The sequence below is a fragment of the Puntigrus tetrazona genome, chromosome 15 (genome assembly GCF_018831695.1).
Source record: "Puntigrus tetrazona isolate hp1 chromosome 15, ASM1883169v1, whole genome shotgun sequence".
NCBI classification, from domain to species: Eukaryota; Metazoa; Chordata; class Actinopteri; order Cypriniformes; family Cyprinidae; genus Puntigrus; species Puntigrus tetrazona.
The window spans coordinates 653,057-674,574 of NC_056713.1; the positions used below are offsets into that span (position 1 = coordinate 653,057).

Here is a 21,518-nt window from a genome sequence, read left to right on the forward strand (position 1 = left end):
ATTTGCAAAAAAAGCATGTGCATTTTTCAAACCAATTGGGACAAACAGCACCACACATTGGATTTCCCCCTAAAGCCTGTAATTTACTTTAAATCTTTAGTTAATCTCTTAAAAGTAAGTATTTATATAAATGAACATGAGTGCCATCACAATAAAAAAGTCTTTGTGCCATTGTTCACAAACAAGATAGTCAAAATAATAGTCAAAATGATAGTCTTGTTGTCAATATAACATTGCAATCTGTTAGTATTATCTGATGTAAATTATGGCAACAGTTTGGATGGCAGTTACTGTACTGCAGGCTGCGCTTCTCATGTATGCCATTCATCAATCTGAAAAGTATAAATTTACACCGTACTGAATGTGGGATATTGATTGAAAGAGACTGTTTCAAAATGTTTGAAATATCGAGTATATGGTCCATTTCCCAATATTTAGCTGCACACTTCAGCCATTGTAAAGCCATGATTGGCAACATGGTGCACAATAATGGCCCTTATTTCATCTGATATGTGCCTCTGTCCTTGGCCTCTTCTGCCGCTTCCTTTGTTTTGTCTCTGTACCCTTTCACCAAGCATTCTTAGTCATCTTCTTCTTCTTATCTGCTGTTCTGATCATTTTCGGGATGTTCATCCACTGTCAGTATATCGCACAGATAACTATATAATACAGTTTGAGCGATGTGATATTAGCAAATGAAAATATAGGAATCCACCAAAAAATACACATAATCAATTGAATGAATGCACCAAAGCAGTCATAATTTGTTTAAAAGAATGAGAAACTGCTTTTATGGTGTGATTAAATGATGTGGAGGTTGAATAAGTAGCTTGAAAATGTCATTTCTGATCTGAGAAATGCACTAAAGTGACTAAGAAAAACAGTAATAAAGAGTTTATATACAATGCAGCTACACATCATGTTGAGATCCAAAGTAATCTAGGAACAAATGAGAAAGAGACTTCTAAAGCTTTAAGACTCCAGAAAACCAGAGTGAGAGCCATTATCCACAAATGGCATAAACATGGAACAAGGGTGAACTTTCCCAGGAGTGGCTGGCTGACCATCTTACCCCAAGTGCGTAGTGACGACTCATCCAAGTGGTCACAAAAGACTGCACAACAACATCCCAAGAATTGCAGGCCTCACTTGCCTAAGTTAAGGTCAGGTTTCATAACTCCTGGGCAAAAATGTCCTGCATGGTAGAGTTCTAAGACAAAAACTGGTGCTGAGCAAAAAAAAAAAATATACAGGTTCATTTTGAAAACATCTTAACGAGCCCCGAGACTTTTGAGAAAATATTCCGTGGACTGACAAGACAAACTCTTGAACTCTTTGTAAGGTGTGTTACATCTGGCACAGCATTTCAGAAAAAGAACATCATACCAACAGTAAAATATGGTGGTGGTAGTGTGATGGTCTGGGGCTGTTTTGCTGCTTCATGACGTGAAAGACTTGCTGTGATAAATGGAACCATGAATTCTGCTCTCTTCCAAAAAATCCTGAAGGACATTGTCTGGCCCTCTGAAGTGGAAGCAAACTTGGGTTCTGTAGCAAAACATGCCACAAGTCCACCTCTGAATGGCTGAGGAAAAACAAAATGAGGACTTTGGAGTGGCCTAATCAAAGTCCTGACCTGAATCCTATTGAGATGCTGTGGCATGACCTTAAAAAGGAAGTTCATGCTCGAAAACCCCTTCAACATGGCTGAATTACAACAATTCTGCAAAGATGAGTGGTCCAAAATTCCTCCCCAGAGCTGTAACATACTCATTGCAAGTTATCGTAGACGCTTGATTATAGCTGTTGCTGCTAAGTGTGGCCCAACCAGTTTAGGGGGCAAGCACTTTTTCACACAGGGCCATGTGGGTTTGGATTTTGTTTTTCCCTTCATAATAAAAACCTTCATTTAAAAAATGCATGTTATGTTTACTTGTGTTATCTTTGATTAATATTTAAATTAGCTGCTCTGCAACATTAAAGTGTGACTAACATGCAAAAAAATGTAATAAGTGAACACATTTTTTACACAACTGTAAGTGAAAGTAGTAGCATGTCCAAATTCATAGATTCATGTCAAAAAGTATACAGAGATTCTGAAGTCCACATCTAATGGACACTTTAATATCCCACGATACCATGAGAGATGAGTTGTGATTGACAATGAAGTGATGCAACACGTCGGTAGGTCACATTAATGTAATCAATACTTAAACATCACACTGATAATCATGCGGTCCGTCTAAATATCAGCACAGATGTGATTACCTGTAGCATTCTGCCTGTGGCTGAATCACTGTTTTCAAGTGCTTTGAAGCTCTCAGCTTCCTCCAGCGATGCTCACTCTCATCTTGCTACTTTTTTGGTCCCTTTTTAGTCTTTTGTTCTCATTTGTCTTGCTATTCCTTTTAGGGCTTTGGCTGTGTATGCCATTGCTGACAGATGAGAACATTTTGCACTCCCCAAATGCATGATAACTGCTTCAGGTTTATCTGTCTCATTCTCAGCTCCAGCTTGCCGTATGTAGACTGTCCACTTTGAACAGCAAAACTGACAATTAATGTACTTTTTCATCAAGTGAACGCAGCCTTAGGGGGCATAAAATGCTACTTTCAAAAAAATGTCATTTCATTAGTCGGTTATATATATATATATATATATATATATATATATATATATATATATATATATATATATATATATATATATATATATATATATATATACCTTTAAAGAATTAAATAATCACTGTATGACTACACTGATTTTACTAGAAGTGACAATGTAGCATGAATAAAAGCAGAGTATAGTGAAAACATTAGTTTTCCATTCCTTTTTTTGTTCATCTAATTTCTGCTGGTCAAATGTCTCAACGTGTTGCTGTACCACTCAGTGAATTTCCCCAAGCAGCTGAATTAATCACACTTCAATAGGAAAATTCTGGCTCTGAAAGATGAAAGTTTATGATGAGAAGTAATCAAGCCCCTCGTGAGTTTTTAAATTTAAATGTGCTCACTGGAAGATACAGCCTACATTGGAATAAATAAATGAACTGTTTTTTTTTTTCTTCGTCTTGGTAAAAATATGCCTGGTTTTGCCCCTTGAGTGTTACAATGATTTAGTTTGATTATCTCATTAATACGGAGTGGGTGAATGCATCCAAGCCAACACTAATTATGGTTTTTATGATGCATGTAATGCAGGTCTCCTTCTGCAATCACCTTGTCTAAAAATAAGACATATTAGTCCACCATTCTGTAGATATCTAATAAAACACAATAAAATATATATGCAATTTAATATGAATAATATGCAAATAACCGCTGCGACCTCCATATCAACATATTCAGTGCTGTAAAAAGCCTTTCAAGTCAGTAAATTAAAACTGACCCATTTATTTTTTCACGCATTCCTAGTCTTGTTTTGTGAGCAATTCACCAGCGCACATTGTCCAAATGTCATATGTGCTAATAAATACTAATCAAATAAATGATAAAAAAGAGAAAATAATAAATAAATGAAATACAACAACTAAAATGCTATTAAAAAAAATCTTACAATAACAGCAATGTTGCATGACCAACAAGCACATTACGAGATCCAATCACCCTGGCCAATGATGATAGGATGCTTACGGTATGAAGAAACTACCCATTTACTGATAACAGAGCCATTTCCCAGGAAATGACTGGGAGAACAGCATCTAAATGTGCGAGATTATACCTACGGATGGCTTTGCACACTGTCCATGGCTCTTATCTGAAAAGGGTCTTGAGCATTTTTTGCAAGACGACGCAAAAAAGAGGTAAAATAGTAAGAGATGATTTTGTTCGTCAGCGGTGTTCTTAAATAAAAACGAAGAATTGTGGCACTGCTGCACAGCCTGATCTCACGTGTATACTTAGGTATGAATACGTAACATTTACAGGCATAAAACGTACAATTTAGACAGATTTCAGAATGTAAAACATACAAATCGCTATGCTTTATTAGCTAAAAACTTAAATATATAAAAGATAAGCACATGTTTTGAGATATTCGTATCAGTGCATTTTTATCTTTTTGACAATAAGCGATTTCGCTTTTTAGATATAATGCAGTCGCAAAGAAGGCCATTTACATGACAACTAAATATTGCTCGTTTTAGCGCTACAAAACAATTGTGTAAGATATTCAGGAATGCATAAGGATTTCATAAATGCACTTGTTTTGCCTAGTACCAGGGCTATTGATGTCTGTTATTGTTGAATTTGTTTCTTCGTCAGAAGACATTTGGATAAGCGTATAAAGCATTACGTCTCACCAGTAGATCATCTGTAAGGAATGGGTGCCAACAGAATGAGAGTCCAAACGGCTGATAAAAACATCTAAATAATCCTTGAGTGCATCAATGAACATCTTGTGAAGCAAAAAAGCTGTTTGTAGAAATAATTTCATCAAGGCATTTTAACTAAATGGATGCTTCAGGTCAGAATATCCAAAATATTTGCTTAGAAATTTTTAGGGCTGTTTTTTTTATGCATTTTCATCGGTGAGTGAACTATCCTTTTAACTACAAAAAACCATAAACATATACAAACCAAAAAAACATTTTCTGTTTTTATACTAAATGTTGCCTTTATAACTTGATTACTATGATTTATTTCAGTTATAATTTAGATTTTATTTTTGTTCCAAATATGAAAAAAAAAATGTTTAGTTTTAGGTAACTATAATAAAATAAATATTAACCGAAAGGTAAACTGCATAATAAAAAATGCTAAAATTTAAATAGCAAAATATGAAAATAAATTCTGATTGAAAAATTGATAAACCTATATTTGTACACTAGTACACTAAAATAACACTAGACATAAGAAATGGACATCATCAAATTACAGTACATTGTTATTATTATACAGTGGGGGAAAATAAAACCCATCAAACTAAAGAAAGCAGCAAAAAGGACTGCGTCTTCTTCTGGTGAGTGATTCTGGTGAGTAGCTGGCTGGAATAATGATTGTTATTTTATTTTTTTTATATATATATATTTTGCTTCACTTTGCTGAATCTCTGTAAGCACAGCACAGCAGCACACTAGCACTGATGCTGTCCTCAGTAGGGTGTCCTGTGCCTGAAGGGCAGTGCTTTGCGATGACCTGGTAATCTGCTGTAGCCTCTGTGTCCTTTGGGCTTTCATGCTTGGAGAGAAGCCAGAGCTGCGGCGCTGATGGTGCCTTCAGGCCCTCCCTGATCCAGGTGAAGGTAGGACTTGATGACAGGAGATTTGAGAGTGGAACATTCCAATTGTTTAAGCCTGCTCTCGTATGTTTACCAAGGGACTCTCTGGCTAGAGTGGAATTTGAGTTTGCAAGAAACTAGCTGTCGTTATTGCATTTTAATGCCAACTAAATCACAAGGAATAAGATTTTTTCACACTTCGTGAGATGACATGAGAAAAACTTGCAACTGTCAGTCTACATTTCCTGTTTTGATTGGACTTTGACTTACAAGCTGTTGATTGGACATATTTCCAGTTCATCTGGGTATATTTCAGTTAGTATAAGAGTGCTGCGGATATTTTTATTTTATTTATTTATACATATTATGTATATATTTTTTTTTTTAGAAGAAGGATTACCCTGGTTCTCCACAAAAATCCAATAGGATTGTCTATTGGCTTTTGGATTGTTGCAGAAATGTAAGGCCTACAACCACAACAAAAGTTTTTGCATTTTTTAGGACTTAAAAAAAAAAATTTAAAGACTTAAAAAAACCCAAAGATCCTGGGAGTATTATAGATGCATTTTCTGTCATAGAATAAAACATGAAAATATCTTATTTCAGTGATTTACCTAAAAGCCTATATCAAAAAATTCCATTGACTTTAGGACTTTAGTAAATGTACTATGGTGCACTTTTTAACGAGACACAAATTTCCAGAGTTTTGATTGATAAAGCATAGGTTTCACACAAACAACTGGAAGCATATCATGTGACTTCAAAACAATATTAATATTCTGGGGGATTTGAAAACTGATGCTTTTGAACATTAGCATTAAACATGTCCAGCATCATATCTATGAGTTTTCATAGACGGTAGGTTTGTTCGGTAGGTCACAGAGTACAGAGATGTACTCAAAAAGTGAATCCCGTGTAACTACAGTCCAACAAAACAGTTTAAATCTGAATAAAAGGACGTTGAAATGACACGATTGCATCAACAATTCCCTTTTTATATCAGTTTTCCATTTGTTAACACTGTTGGGTAGGTTTAGGGTTGGATTTGGTGTAGGGCATATTTCCAACATGATAGAGTATTAACTTTTAGCGACAGCACCTGGATATTTTACATAATAAAAGCACAGCAATACGTACCTATATCAACGTAATAAAAATGAGCCAGCGTTCACATATAGAACCTGTGTTTTAGACATTTCTCTTTAAAAAGCGAAAACACACTGAAAAACGATGTCGCACAAAAAGAGCACGTTTTTTTCTGTACTGTCTTTTCATGGACACTTTTTTTTCCTGTAAAATACATATGTAAACTGATAAATGGATACCCATTTTTAGAAGTTTTTAGACAAACGCATGATATAACATACGACTATTTGAAAACCTGGAATTTGAGAAGCAAAAAAATCTTAATATTAAGAAAAACTCCTTTAAAGTTGTCCAACTGTAGTTTTTAGCGATACATATTTAATCCAACATTAAGTTTCGATATATATTTTTGTTGGGCCATTTACAAAATATTTTATTAGAACACGATCTTTACTTAATAGATTTTTGGCATAAAGGAAAAATCCATCATTTTGACCACAGTGCATTGTTGGCTATTGTTGCCACTTATGGTCCAGGTTCATGTGGACTCCCATAGATACCCTAGGTCCATATACTGAGGTTCACCCTGTCTTCCTGTTGCCTATGTCAACCAAGGGTCTCCAAATCCCACACTGACACGTTCACAATCCCATCTTGGCCTGGCAGTTTTACATGTGAAAGAATATTTAACTTTTCACTCACCCATTCACAGTCAGGGAGCGGTAAGACGCTCTAAGCTTGCCAGAGATTAGCTTTCAGAGCATAATGCAGTGAATTGAACCCCACACATACCACCTCCTGGCCTCTCTCTTGTTCTCAGGGTAACCAAACATACTTGGAGAGATAGGGACCCTTGACCATTCTTTTTAACCTTGCAGAGAAGCAAGGCGGAAAAGAAGAGTTTTCATATAGCTTCGGATTTGAGGGCAAGACTTACTTAAACGTGCTGAGCCAAACAAAGAAAGTAAAACAGAAAAAACACAAAGGTTGCGTCCTATGTTAACCTACAAATTTCTGGCATCAGGTGGTTGTTGCAAAAACATTACGAGACTTCCTTTACTAACTCACCAACTCATTTTAAGTAAATAAGTATATATTAATGATATGCAATATTTACAGAATTTCACGCTCATATCGAACAAATACTTTTGAGTGATTTACTGCGTTTCTAATATAGCACTATATTTATCATTCAGTTCAGTTTGATTAGTCCCTGATTTATTTAAATCAATGGTTTTACAATAATATAAAATGTTATAAACCGATTTGCTTGTTTTATTTTCTTCCCCTGTATAGCTGAGTTTTTGCTGCTTCAAAACTGTCCACCAATAAATATACAGAGGAGTCTGGGGCTAGTTGTCACAAATTGTGCTCCGTTTAATATTTCTCAAGATGAGTATATTTTTAAGAGTCAATTTCTGTATAGATACAAACCACAAAGAATAAAAAAAAAACATATTGAAACAGTTATGATAACCAAACAATGTCCAAATAGTGATTATGGTCACGCTATATGGGGAAAGTAGTTATAATGGTACCTGCCATTAAAAATTTAAACTTCTTTCAGTAAAAATGTAACTTTATTATATAGTTTCAATGCGTTCTTGCCTGCATGTTTGCCATACATAATTATCGTGTTCAATTCAGAGAAGAAAATTCATTAATCATTGATCATTAAGTTATAGGATGCGCTTTGGTTTGCTTATTTAAGAGTTAAGTTTTTTTTCGCAAGCATTTTTCAAAATGAATTTTAAATAAGGAACATTAGCTGGGAGTACCCACGTTTATATGTCTTAATATGTCATAAATACATCTTCAAATCAAGTATAAAGGATAACATTTTAGTAAAACCAGACTATTCAAACGAGCAGTATTTGCTGAGAGCAAGAAACACTGTTTTAATGTTTGATAGACCTGATAGCACAAAATAATAATAAAACAAATAACCATGAATTCGAACACCATAAACACAAACTAAACATCCTAAATTAAAACAAACAAACAAACAAACCAAACATGACAAGTAGTATTTTTTACAGCACCGTTTCATATTTGTCGTAAAAGGTAAGGCAGCTTGCATTTGAACAAACACCGTTTTTCTTGTAGTAAATATTATATATATATATATATATATATATATATATATATATATATATATATATATATATATATATATATATATATATATATATAGATGATGATGACTATTTTTAATAACACGTTTCCAGTGTAGCCACACTAGCATCCCGCGTAAAAAGCGCTGGCGTTCACGCGCACACCCCCCTCTCCAGTCCGCACACATGGTACGGGCCGACTGTGGATGGTGGAAGCCGCTTGTCATTCCTCGGCATTCCCTCCAGCCTCCAGCCTGCTGCACTGCTTTCCACTGCAAGCGCTCACGGACTCAGCACTACAGCACACGGACGCTATTCGCCCTCCAGCTCTCCGCAGTAAAACGCACGGCTCCTCTTATTCATGCGCACTGCTCTCTCCTGCGCCGCTCTCTCTTTCTCTCTCTATGCGGCGCCCTGGACGTTTTTCCTGCTATTCATTTTCCTAACGGGAGATCATGATGATGAGGCACCGATATTAAGAGCGTAACACCTTCCGGAAAAGCGATCGCAAACCTGCAAGACGCCGGATAGACGCCTTCTTCAGAAATGGTGAGACGCATGTTCTCGAGAAAAAGTGCGTGTTGTTGCAAAAGCAGCTGGAGCGTTTTCTTTGATGCTTGATACTATTACGCACAGCCTCCTCTGTTATTTATTATGGAGCAGCTTGTAAACTTGCAGCATGGAAGGGCAGCGCAAAGTAAAGAGGGCTTGGCTGCACTCTGTTACCATGTAAAACCATTAATTATTGCTTAAGGATGAATGATTCATATCTCTATCTTTTTAAACACTCAGCCCAACCCTGTAAATAGAAGTTTGTTCTAAGACATTTTGGGCATTTTCCAGCATTTGGACTCAACATCCATCCCGTATTAACGGGCCGAGGGTGTACCTGCTTACTGCTGCATGTTTCACTCCTGTATCTTTCACTTAGGGGTGTAATATGGATGGATGGCTATAGAGAAGGTTGTGTTCGGATTTCTAGGGTAGGGTTGTTGTTTCTGGCAGTACGTTTCCAGATTGATCCTGTGAAGCAAATGGGCATTTATAGCTCCTGTTTTACTCCTGCTCTCTAACAACCACCTATTTGGGGTCTGAGGGATCGTTGTGAGGGGAGTTCATGGCTATTGCTGTTGTATTTTAGGGAAAAAATGGCAAATATTGGCTAAATTTGCACGTACTGAGAGTACTAATGAAGCTGCGCTTAAACAGTGGCAATTAAATATATATATTTTTTTAATTGTCATTTACATTAATTCTGCTTGAGGAATAAGCATTCGTAGAGAAGGAGGGAATAAAATGCTTTGAGATGTTTAAATCAGTTTTTTTATTCGGTAGCAGACAGGCGCATGCACAGCCTACTATTTTCAACATAACAGAAGGGATGTTGAAAAATTGATAGTAGATTGATAGAAGAGATGCTTCATCTTGCACAGTATACATAAAAGATACACAACATCTCTTGGGACACAATTAAAATGTATGGCATTGAATTAGATTAAGAGAATATCAAACTTTTTCAAAAGAATATATTTTGAATGAGAAAATTTCAGTGCGTTTTCAAGTCAGACATCTAACAAAAGAAAAAAGGTTGGGTTTAAATGATAAAACTAATGTCATCTTGAAGTATCTGGATACTTTATGGTTGTTAGTGGAACATGTGATGAACTATACCTGTGGTCGCTCTCCAAGAACACCTGTGTGAACTTGAGGAGAACTGACTTCACACATTTTACTGAAATGTCCAAAGAGCCATTTGGCTAAATCATTTTTAAGTGAACCCTAAAAGATCAAGATTCTTTTTAGGGCCGCTGTACTTGGAAAAATACAAAGATAAGTAACCAAATTCAATCATCTTCAGAGGCGTATAAAGTTCGATATTAATTAATGAGAAATTTTGCAAGCGTTTAAGCCTGAGGATAACAAGCTTCATGGGGTTAAATTCGAGAGACCCCGAGTTCTGTTTTGTGCCGTGAGCGGTACTAAATGAGTCTGAAGATGGTGGGTCCCCATTGGTTTGACCTTTCGAGGACGGCCCTGTATTCTCCCGTTGTCATGGTCCAAGCTGATGAGGACCCTGGTCACCACACAAGCGATTTCTATGAAAAGAAAGCCCAGGCAACTCTCCCTTTGTTCGCTCTTACAAAGAGAATGAAGAAAAACATCAGGCTAATTTCTTTTCTCTTTTATCTTCTTCTAGTCTTCCTTTACTTCTCAAGTAATCTTTATGAAAATGAACTTGAATGTAGACTTGTCATGTCATGCTGCCTTTATAAAATTACATAATTTAGATATATAGTTTTTGCTGATGGATTTGTGTTGATTTAAATGCCTGTTTTCCAATGGTCCAAGCTCTCTTCTGTTGGTTTGATTTGGTTTCATAAACTACTGACTTGTTTGAAGCCATCTGAGGAACCGCAATGAGACGAAACAATGATGGAAACAAACCAATGAATTGCTTGAGCTCCCCAGTGACTCTTCCAGTCAAGATGCGGAGTCTCTCATGTAATAAGCCTTCGTAGCTGAGCTATTGTGAAAGAGTGTAGACATCAGTGAAAGGTGGACACACAGTGTGTGAAGTGTTGCTCATTGCACCTTCCTCTTATTAAGGAGCCCAAGAATTGCACCCCTGCCAAGTCTCTTTATCCCTGCAGTGCTACAAACATCTGATCACTGTCTTCACAAGACTCTTGTGCACTGAGGCATTTTTCCTGCTCAACCACTGCTCAGAAACATAATCTGATACACCCAGAGTGAGAAAGAATCGTTCGACTGCTTTTTGGCCATTTGCCTGCTTGAGAGTGTTCTTGCAATTCTTCAACTCAACACCACATTTTTAAAGGTTATGTGTAATTTTAATTGAATGCAGAGGAAACTAAATAAATAAACCATTTGTAGGTTCCTTCCCCCCCTGTAAATACTGTAAATGCATCATGATCTCTTTTGCAAATGCTGTGGGGCTATCAAAATATTGCTGTGTTTGTTTGAGCCAGCCTAGGAAAACAAAGCGATATCAGCCCAACTGATTGTGTTAGTTTGGGGCGTGGCTATTAGTTTGCCTAACCAACGACAGAAAAGGTGTGATTCTATGGAAAACTGCTTCGAAAAACAACTTGGGTTTGTGTTTCCCAAAAACATTGTAAGTTGATCGTAGCTGCATTAGTTTCAATGGCTCTACAGTGTACTTAAGCATACAACGCTTTTGGGAAACGCAGCCCAGAAGAAAACTGTTTCATGTTTTCAAACTGTTTAAAATGTTTTTACGTAGACTTTGTGGAATTATGGTCCATCCCTAAACATTAGCTTCAGTGGGCTGTAAGAAGATTGTGTAAAAAACAGATTGTATGAATGAGATTTGTAGGATGAGATGAACATCATGAAGTTACACATTGTTATTATTGTCCTACTGTATGGGTACATTTTTAAAAAATGGTGTATAATTTCCTTTTAAACAATTTTCACTCATGAAGTATCAACCTGGAAACATTTGCTGGCATTAGTTCTTTAGACACAGAAAGCAGCGATCTCTCATCAGATTATGAAGAACGTAATCAGAACTCGGATATTCTCTTCCAAATCCTTTCAACAGCACAGTTTAGTGTCCCCCATGAGCTATAGTTAAGCACATTGCTGGGCAGTAATGAAAATGAGGATTTTTTTGTTTTGTTTTGTGGTATGGGGATGGTTATGAACAAACATATATCGGATCAATGAGCTGCATTATAGTTGTGACCTACTGTGTGCTAAATCCATTTGAGATCAATGTGAAAGTTGTGTGACCCTTACTGACTGCTAATGCAATTAGGGTTTTATTGTGTGCCAGTTTATAGTGCTGTAAATACCACTACCCCCGTTATATACCAAGATTAAAAGCAATGGCTACACCTAAACCATAAACGCCAATTTGTCCTAATGGCTTCTTGTCAGTTTGCAAGCTGGTTTGTTGAAAAATAAGTTTTTTTGTTTTTTTTTTGGTGAGGTACAATTTTGGAAGCTTTGAATAAAATGTTTAATTTGTGAATGGGATACCATTTTTTTAATTAAAGACTTATTTTTGCTTGTAGACAGAAAGGACAATGCAATAGAAGCACAAACAGTTCAGCTAAAATATATAATTCATTAGAAATTTGAATAATCATATATCAGCTTGGGGAGCTTTTAACGTGCAATACGTGAAGCACGGTTATTATTTGACAAAAGTTGAAATATTTTCTTTTACACTTAAAATAAAAATAAAAAGTGCAGTTTTATTAAAATACGCCTAATTTGACAAAAATGTTTTCTTTGTATAAATTTTAATCTAGGAGTATGTGTTTCAGCAACGTCTACGCTATTTCGTACTCAAAAATGTAAACAATTAAAAGTATAATGTGTAAAATTGCCATCTTTATTCTGATGTTTATTTAATGTAGGCATAGTATGGATTACTTGACAAAATCATAGAATCATAGTCCTATTAGGTGAACAGTTTTGAAACTCAAGAAATTGAAACTCAAGACGAAATGCAAACAATAATACAGATAACATGGATTTCAGTTAACAAAAGACAAAAAAATTGTCAACTTGTTCAACAAGGAGAACACACCCTTTAACAGATCAACATGTCTTTTTTTTAAAAAAGCCCTTATCGTGGCTCTTTTTTAAAAAAAAAAATTGTGCTAATTGCCTGATATAACACTTTTCCTGAAATCCTGCGAAGACAAACAAACCAACAGCTTCCGTGGCATCCGGTAATTAGCGCTCCGAAAGGTCTCACTCTCGACTTTACTGTACCTCAATCAAAACAATACATCGTTTCCCACTTCTGTTTGTTTAAATGTTGTGTCGCTCTGACAGGAAGAGCAGATCTTACTGTAAATGAAGCTCATTGTCACGGTCGCTTGTTTTGGGAGGAATCCGCTAATTTTCGCACGCTCAAACGATCGCAGCTTTGCTTTGTCCCTCTCAGACGGCATATAAATCACTGTCACTCGGTACAGTTGGTGCATTAGCAGGGCTTTACGAACGCAGACTTCCCGTTCACCTTCTCAACATGAACGCTATTAATGGCGATGATGAGTGCATAGGGTGCAGGGGGTGTATTTGCTTGCCCGGAGCATTATGTTTAGTCGAAGCTGCAGTCTGTCAAGCTGTGATTTATCGTACGCTAGGCTAATGGCAGCCTGTCGAGATACCGACGTTTTATTGGACTTGAAAGTTAAGAGAGAGGGGGGAAAAAAAAATGCCGTAGTTCTCTTCATTTCCAGAATCACTGAACGGTGACTGGTCAACTGAGCAGTCGCGATTTGCTGAATGAGGGCTGTGAGTTGCTGAATGAGGGAATTTTCTCTCTTTCCTTTTCTTTCGTGAAACTTGGTTAATCTTAGGAAAATTCTCATTGAAGGAGACACATTCTTGGTATGGCTACGCAGCTGTCAGGGCTTTGCGGCATTACTTTTTAAATGTGAAGTGTAGCTGGGTGTTTTTATGAAATGTGACTCTAGCTTTTCTCTAGACGTCTGTTTTTTTTTTCACACAGTTGGGTGAAAGAAAAGCTTTTTCTTCACTCCAGTGGGCTTGGACATTGTGTATTCTAAAAGTGGGATCAGGAACAACAGCTGCCACATTTACATTCAAATGACTTTCAAGAGATCCTACTTCGTAGTCTAGGCACCTATTCCCATGCAATTTCACCAGGTATACTCCCCCCGATATGGGATGCTGACGGCTAAGCTATTTTATGCCAAAATGGAAACCGCGGTTCTATATTTTGCATCTAATTATGAAGGTCTTAATTTTTCCCAGAGAATCAAGGGAGGCGGAGTTCCTTGTAAAGCCTTAAAGTCTCAATTGTTTCTCCTGGACAGCAGTGAGATTACACGGAAACTTCGGATTAAGTTTTTGGTTTCCCAAATGAGAAAAAAAGAGCACAAACTCCACTTGAGATCTTCAGAAGATATCTCAACTAAGCCTCTAAATGTATTGGGATGTGTCAGAACGCTACCTCCAATCATTTTAAATAGGGATGCTGGCTGCCAACTATTTTATGCCAAAAATAAAAAAAGAAAATGTACTGTAATTCTAGGTTTTGCATAGAAGCGTCAGTTTGAGGCTTTTATTTTTGCTCAGAGAAAATGGGGAGGCAGTGTTTCTTGTAAACCTCTAGGAAATAAAATCTCGATTGTTTCTCCCAGGCAGCAATGAGATTATACAAGGGCTTGTACTTGTAACTTCTCCGATGTTTCTGCTGATATACAGATCTATAATCTCTTGTTTCTTTTCGAGATCTTTAAAAGATATCTCAAAAAAGTCTCTTAACTGTGTTTAAATTTGTCAGACTATGGCTGTCATTAATTTTAAATATTACTTGTCCTATATATCACGAGTTGTGACATTTTATTTTTCGTGCATGCTTAACATATTGTTGCCATATCCGGTATCACACAATATTAATGTTTTATCTATAGAAATCACTTTATTTTTGCATGCTCATTTCTCATATTTTTACCTTTAGATTGCCAACCTACCATCATCTAAGGCTCACTTAAAATAAAGCTAACATAGCAACCAATTCTCACTTATGCATATTACTATATGGCTGTTCATCAGTCTAAAGCAATATTCGGCATGGCCATATTCTACATCTTTTAAAACTGCATTACTAACTATTGATAAGCAGTAACTAGGGTTTTTTTTTTTTTTTTTTTTTTTTTTAGACAAAAAGGTATGCTAATGAAACTAAAATCTCCAGTGACAACTCATGAGATTAGAAAGAGCGATCTCTGAGCGATACGGTTTTTCTGTGGGAAGTTATTTGTTACCCACAGAAAAATCCCACAAATGCTGATCACCGCTCCACCGCAAGTTCAAAGCTGAAGACGTTTTGAAAAATAGCAGTCGAAACACTGAAATAGTAAAACAAATGATGGGTTTGCTTCGGGTGACATGTGAACGAAATGGTGCCTTTGAACGCTGGGCAATTAATCAATTACTGGCTATTTGCCATTAGCAGCGGTACTGTGCCAGAGTGAGGTCAGACTTGAGGTTTCTCCATTTATCCTTGTATACTGTGGCATTGTCCGTTTTGTTTGAGCAATGCTAATGCACCTCATGGCCTGTAAATGACCTTATTACTCATCTCAGGGAAGAAAAAGATTCACATGGATGTGTTTAATACCAACTGTTTTTCTTTGTTGGCCAATTGGTTGAATAGTTAGGTGATAAATGCTCTTTGCACCGTTGTGTTTTGATAACAGTCAACACTCTGCTTTTCGACCCCCAGGACCTTTTGTGTTGGAGCCCGAAACATCTGCCTCCCACAATCCTGTGAGGTCGCAACCCCCTGCGTTGATTCACCTTTGTGGAAAACTGAAGTAGATTTTACATGTGGATGCTGTTTGAAAATGTGAAAATATGGATGCTGCTTGTTTATATTCAAACTTAATGCTGTAGGTGGTTGCGGTTGCTAGAGTATTTATATATGGTTTCTAGAGCTTTCTAGAGTGTTCCTCTGAATATCTATCTATCTATCTATCTATCTATCTATAATAGTTAAGAGTGAAATTTATTTATTGGTCAGTGACACAATGCTTTTTTTTGGATCTGTTAATTTTTTAAACACACTCGCGCGCACACACATACACACACACACACACACACACTTTTCTAAGTAGTTACATTTCAAGAGCTTGAGAATATTGTTTAGTCATATTTTAGTTGATTAATAATGATTTATTAGTATTTTTGTAATAAAACTCAAATACATTGGAATAGCCACATTTGTTAGATTTAACCCCCTCCCCACCCACCCTTCTTCTTTTTAGATACTCTTGTTTGCCATTGACCCTCGTGGCAAAGCTTAATTCTTAAGGTCAGGGGCTATTTCAATCCCTCACCCTAAATATGAGCAATAGTTTAAGCGATTCTTGCTTTAGCAGACAACCCTAATGAACATCTTTGTATGATATTGATTTATTTTGTCTTCGCTGAAAGGCCTGCCTGATGTTGCCTCTCAATAGTGGCTTTTTCCTTGTTCTTGTTAGAGGATCTCATTGGCGCTATCAGACTGCCTTTGCTCCTGAAGTGGTCTTTGGAAGAGGGGGCTTCGTGTGAAAGGAGGGGGCCTTAATATGTGCACTTGAACCACTTTCCAGAAAGGATGGAGGTTCATGTTACGTCTCTTGTGCTAAGAGAAACAGTGCGTTCATTGTGTCCTGCATTTCACGCTACACATGTAGCAATTTCTGCGATGATTCACATAAGTCACTGGAAGCTAATCGCAATCTCCTTGCACGAGACTCGGATTTCAGCTTTTGTCGCCGGAGCTTATAATTTACTGTCACAGACTTGAATGCGCCTCATACATTTCTGCTTAGGTGTCTGGAAAAACGCCTCCTAGAATGACCCGTCTGTCTAAAGTACGTCAGTCATAGATCTACACAAGCGAGTGGTATGTGTGCTCGGCAATTATTAAAGTGTCTTTCAAGGACTAATAGCTGAATTTGAAAAGAAATATTGCAGGAAAAAATAAATAAATAGTGCAGTAGTTAAGCCATAGTGCTCATTTGGGTAATGCAGTTTGAATTCAGTTCCCCTTCCTAGTCTTTTTTTAATTCTAAACTAATGTCACATGAACATTGACATTAAAGCAGGTGATGTAAGTTTTTGATTCTTGTTTGCATCATTTTCAGTTGTTTCCTGTAAAGTAAAAATGGAGCCAGATCAAAACTGAGCAAAAAAGACAAATTAGAAACTAGATTTTTTTTTTTTTAACATGCAAAGATGAATTGGCCAGGGTTATAAATAAATAGAAATGTGTTTTTTCTTAACTGCAATTTTCTTCTTATTTTCTACATCAAAGTTATTAATATTTTGAAGTTAAAACAAAACAAAAATAATCCTAATGTTATTTCCTGTTTTCTTGATATTTTTTTCTGTTTAGAAGGTTGTTCTTTTAGGATATTAAATCCCCAAAGATTGCTTAATTAATTTATTAATTCATCTTGCCGTTTCAAATATAAAGCATTACAATGGCAGGTAATGATAATGCGTTTCCTGAAACTGAAATATAAATGTTTTCGGCAACATTCGGCAAGTGAGCGCATGTAAAAATAGATTTGATTTCGGTTTCACACTGACATTAAACATTGCCGTAAGCAAAGCTGTGTTTTCGGCTGCTTCATGGATTGAAGTCGGGGTTGCATCATGAAACAAAAAAGTGACACATTTTGTGTTTGTTATGGAGAGTGATTCAGTCATTTCGCCGGGCAGCGGTGAACTCCAGTGGCCAATGCTGCAACCTCAGCTCTAGAGAGCGGAGAAAATAAAGGTAGTGACTAAGCCAGGGCCGCTGACGAAACATGCTCTGTCCTGTGGCATATCTGCCTCCTCTGTTGAGAAAGACTCCAGGGATGAGTGTGTATGCGAACGAGAACGAAACAGAGGAAGAGAGAGTGTGCGCGCGAGGCATAAAGGAGGCAGAGAGCAGCCCACTTCGCAAAGCTGTGGGAACAGAGAACAAAGTGACGTGTAAATAATAAGATGTCCTTACGGTGTTTGAGGGTTACATTATCCGGGCACTTCTTCTGACAGCCGTCACATATTTTCCTGCTATCAGACTAACAAAGTGGCGCCCACATTTTCTGCATGTATGGGTTCCTCTCTTCAGATTAGACTCCCCAGTGGCGTTTCATCATGTGGCACATAATCTTATGCAAGATGGTGAAATGGCAGTTAATTTGCAGGTAATTAGACCCCAGTGATTTGCCATTGAAAGGACACCAGAAGTGAGGACTGTGTTTGAATGTCACGCAGGCTACCGCACTCATTACGTTAGGAATGTTTTTGTTGGAATAACCGGCTGCGTAATGTTCCAAGCCGTTAATCACTGAAAGTCATATAATATTACGTTAGATAAAGTACATTAGGTTTAGAGTCGTTTCTGGCCGATTGGACGGCAGTTACTCATTGAGAGTTACGCATTGTAAGTGTCGAGAGGAAATTGCTGAAAAACGGGCTGAATCATAATGCCCCGTGGCAGTTCACTATCGTTACCTTCTTTATGGTTGATGTTGAAACCCTTTAATCTTTGCCAGCCTAATATGTAGAAACAACTATAAGTGGGCCATTACATGATTTACCTGTTAAGGCCTGTTCCAATTCATCTTTATACATCTCTCCATGAAATAAATGAAATGAGTGCATTATATAATTTTTTTTTACTATACTATTGTTATTATAATAGTAATTACATGTAACAAGGACACCTTTAAAATAAATAGTTTAATGCTCTTTTTTCAGTTAATGTTCATTTTATTTAAAGTGTTTTTTAGTTTTAGTTAATGCTATTAATCTTTCTCCTCATTAATGAGTTATTTTCTGCCAAGGTTGTAATTAAACGTCACCAAAAGTAGACAAAACTAATTTTACAGTGACATTCAAAGTGTCTATTTAATATGCTCAATAGCGAGAACTTTTCCAAGTTTCCAGATGTAATTATGAAGTTATGGCGGCGTTCATGTGCACTCAGTTCTTAAATGTGACCATCGCAACGTTAACATAAGCACAGCAAGACTTTAGCAAGAAAGTAAAAATATCACTATTATACCACAGTCTATATCCATCAGTGTGTGTGTGTGTATATATATATATATATATATATATATATATATATATATATATATATATATATATATATATATATATATATATATATATATATATATATATATATACACTGATATATATGATTATTTTAGATACGCGTTTTGGAGCTCTGTACCGTTCTAATAATGTGCTCTTGTGATTCATTTTAGTCTGCAAAACTCATCTATTGATTGTTTTGCCTCTGACATCTTGTTCGGTATAAGAAAAAAAGACAACGAATGAACAAATCGAACACATCATATTCAGTACATGTATCAAAGGTCTTGAGGCGAAATCAGCTCCGATTCTGAAATGAAAGGCATGCTAAGCCATCTAATACAACAGCAATTACGGTCACACAATTAAAAGGCTTACTAAGGAATTTGGCCCCTGCGCATATGTGGGCCCGCTCTCATAAAGAGGGTGCGTTCATGCAGAAATGCCGTGCAGACACTGCAGATAATTATGGGTTGCCATTTGAGAAAAGTGAATCAGCTTTATAAGTGAGAAATGAAACCGAACAATGGAAATGACCAGCCACAGCTAGAGTAAAGGATAAGAGACCCTCTTGTTTGACCTGACGCAGCCTCTGTTTGGACCGAATGACCAAATACCGGAGTGAAACTGATGCAGTGAACCTTTTTCTTTAGCAGAACGAACGTCTGTGCAAATTGTACAGTCCTTTTTTTGTCCCGTTATGTTTGTTCCGAAAATAACTACGCTAAAAATAGTGGTGTTTTAACAATGGTGAAATCACAGTATGTAGCCTCAGAATAGAGAGTGTATAGAACGGGCTCTTGTTTGATTGGCAGTGGCTTTACGGGTCTTGTTCATTTGTTTGTTTAGTTGTAATCATGTGCCAGTCGTAACACATGGAGGGAGAATATCAGCACTTTGTTAAGGCCACTTCACTAAGTCTTGAGCCAGTCAGACAGAAATATCGATCTGCTCTAATTTGCTTTTAAACCTCCCACGCTCCATCCTTACTCCTCTCTCTCTCTCTCTCCCGTTCACTGAGTATATTTAAAATGGCCAACTACCAAGGTACTGTATTTTTGCTTTATGAAATATACACGCGTGCACGATATGCAGATATTCTGCATGCATGAATGTGTTCGAAAATGGTGATTCGCATGAAATGTTTAGCGGTATAACATGGTAAGCATTCTTGTATTATTCTCGCGTGCTGTTTTTATGAGTACGCTTTAAAGTAACTGCACTTACTTGACCTGATTTGTCATAGCGCAGGATTATTTAAGCTCCAAAAAGTAAATGTGATAAAAATTTAATCCCGTACATTTTCCTTGTACATACTAGATAAACATTTATATACGGTGAGTATTGTTATTATTATTAGTAATACATTTGATTGTTTTTTTGTTTGTTAGGTGTGCATTCGTTTCTTTTTTTTTTTCTTCTTATCTACCTGGTCTCATGGCATTAACGTACCTTTGTGCACTTTTTAGCGAGCCACAAAAAATGTACCACTAAGTACATCAATGCGGTTTCCAGGAGAAAAACTCTGACTCCTTTTAATCCCTTTCACACAAATTTAAAGACTTTCAATTAGTGAAGCATAATTCTCACACAATTACTTGAAGAATATCATGTTATGACTTCAAAATACTGGTAGATTGGATAATTGGTGTATCAGACATATCAAGCTTCGTATCTATGGGTTTTCCTAGATGATAGGTTTGTTCTGTAGCTCACGTAATACGGCGTTGCACTTTTAATGATAATGGAATTATGATATAATTGCACTTTATAATTAATGCAATTTATTAAAAATGTGCCAGGGTTCGCGTATTGAACTTGTGTTTTAGAGCCACTCAATGGACATTTCTCTTTGAAACTGCTGTGAAACATATAACTATATGTTAAACATATAGTGTTGCACAAAAAGTGCACAGAGGTACATATTTTTTGAGACAAGGTTGGTTTCGTTTTGGAGTATCTTGTTTTTGCCGTTTTGTTTCTTTTTTTCTTTCTATATAGAAATGATTATTTTTTTGTTATTTGTTGTTTGTTTGCTTAAAGTTCAAGGACATGCTTCACCCATCTCACATCACTTGTGCTAAACGTAGCATTTTGAAAAACCGCCTAACCGCAAGTAAGATCAAAAGTAATAGGGATGCTTGCCTTAGCAAACTGCACTAATAAGAAAACACGCATGTTTCTCTTTTTGCTGAACCAGGCGTGAAGATCGATTTTAGCAATAAAGCGGTCTCTGACATGTTCGGTGAAGAAACTTTATTAAACGGGAAAGTAGAGGGAATTGGTAAATTGGCCTAGCATGGCTAGCCAGAGGCAGAGTCTCTCTCATCACTTTGTTTCCTGAACGAACTGGCTTCGGTTCAAGGCCTAGCGCGTGCTCGGCTAGAAAGGTTTTCGAGGGGCAGGGCCTTGCGCTGAGAGGGACTTGTCAATATATTTTGCGAGTGTTAGGCAGCAAAGTGGAATGATAGCTCTCAGGGG

The 21,518-nt window shown here is 36.7% G+C and overlaps 1 protein-coding gene across 1 annotated transcript in view; it reads left to right on the forward strand.

Annotated features, from left to right (window-relative positions):
* The first annotated feature begins 8,673 nt into the window (after nt 1–8,673).
* Nucleotides 8,674–21,518, forward strand: part of tenm4 (teneurin transmembrane protein 4) — a 193,892-nt gene continuing 181,047 nt past the window's right edge. Inside the window, 1 exon segment of the mRNA XM_043259601.1 lies at nt 8,674–8,969. The gene's annotated coding sequence lies outside the window, so the exon portion shown is untranslated.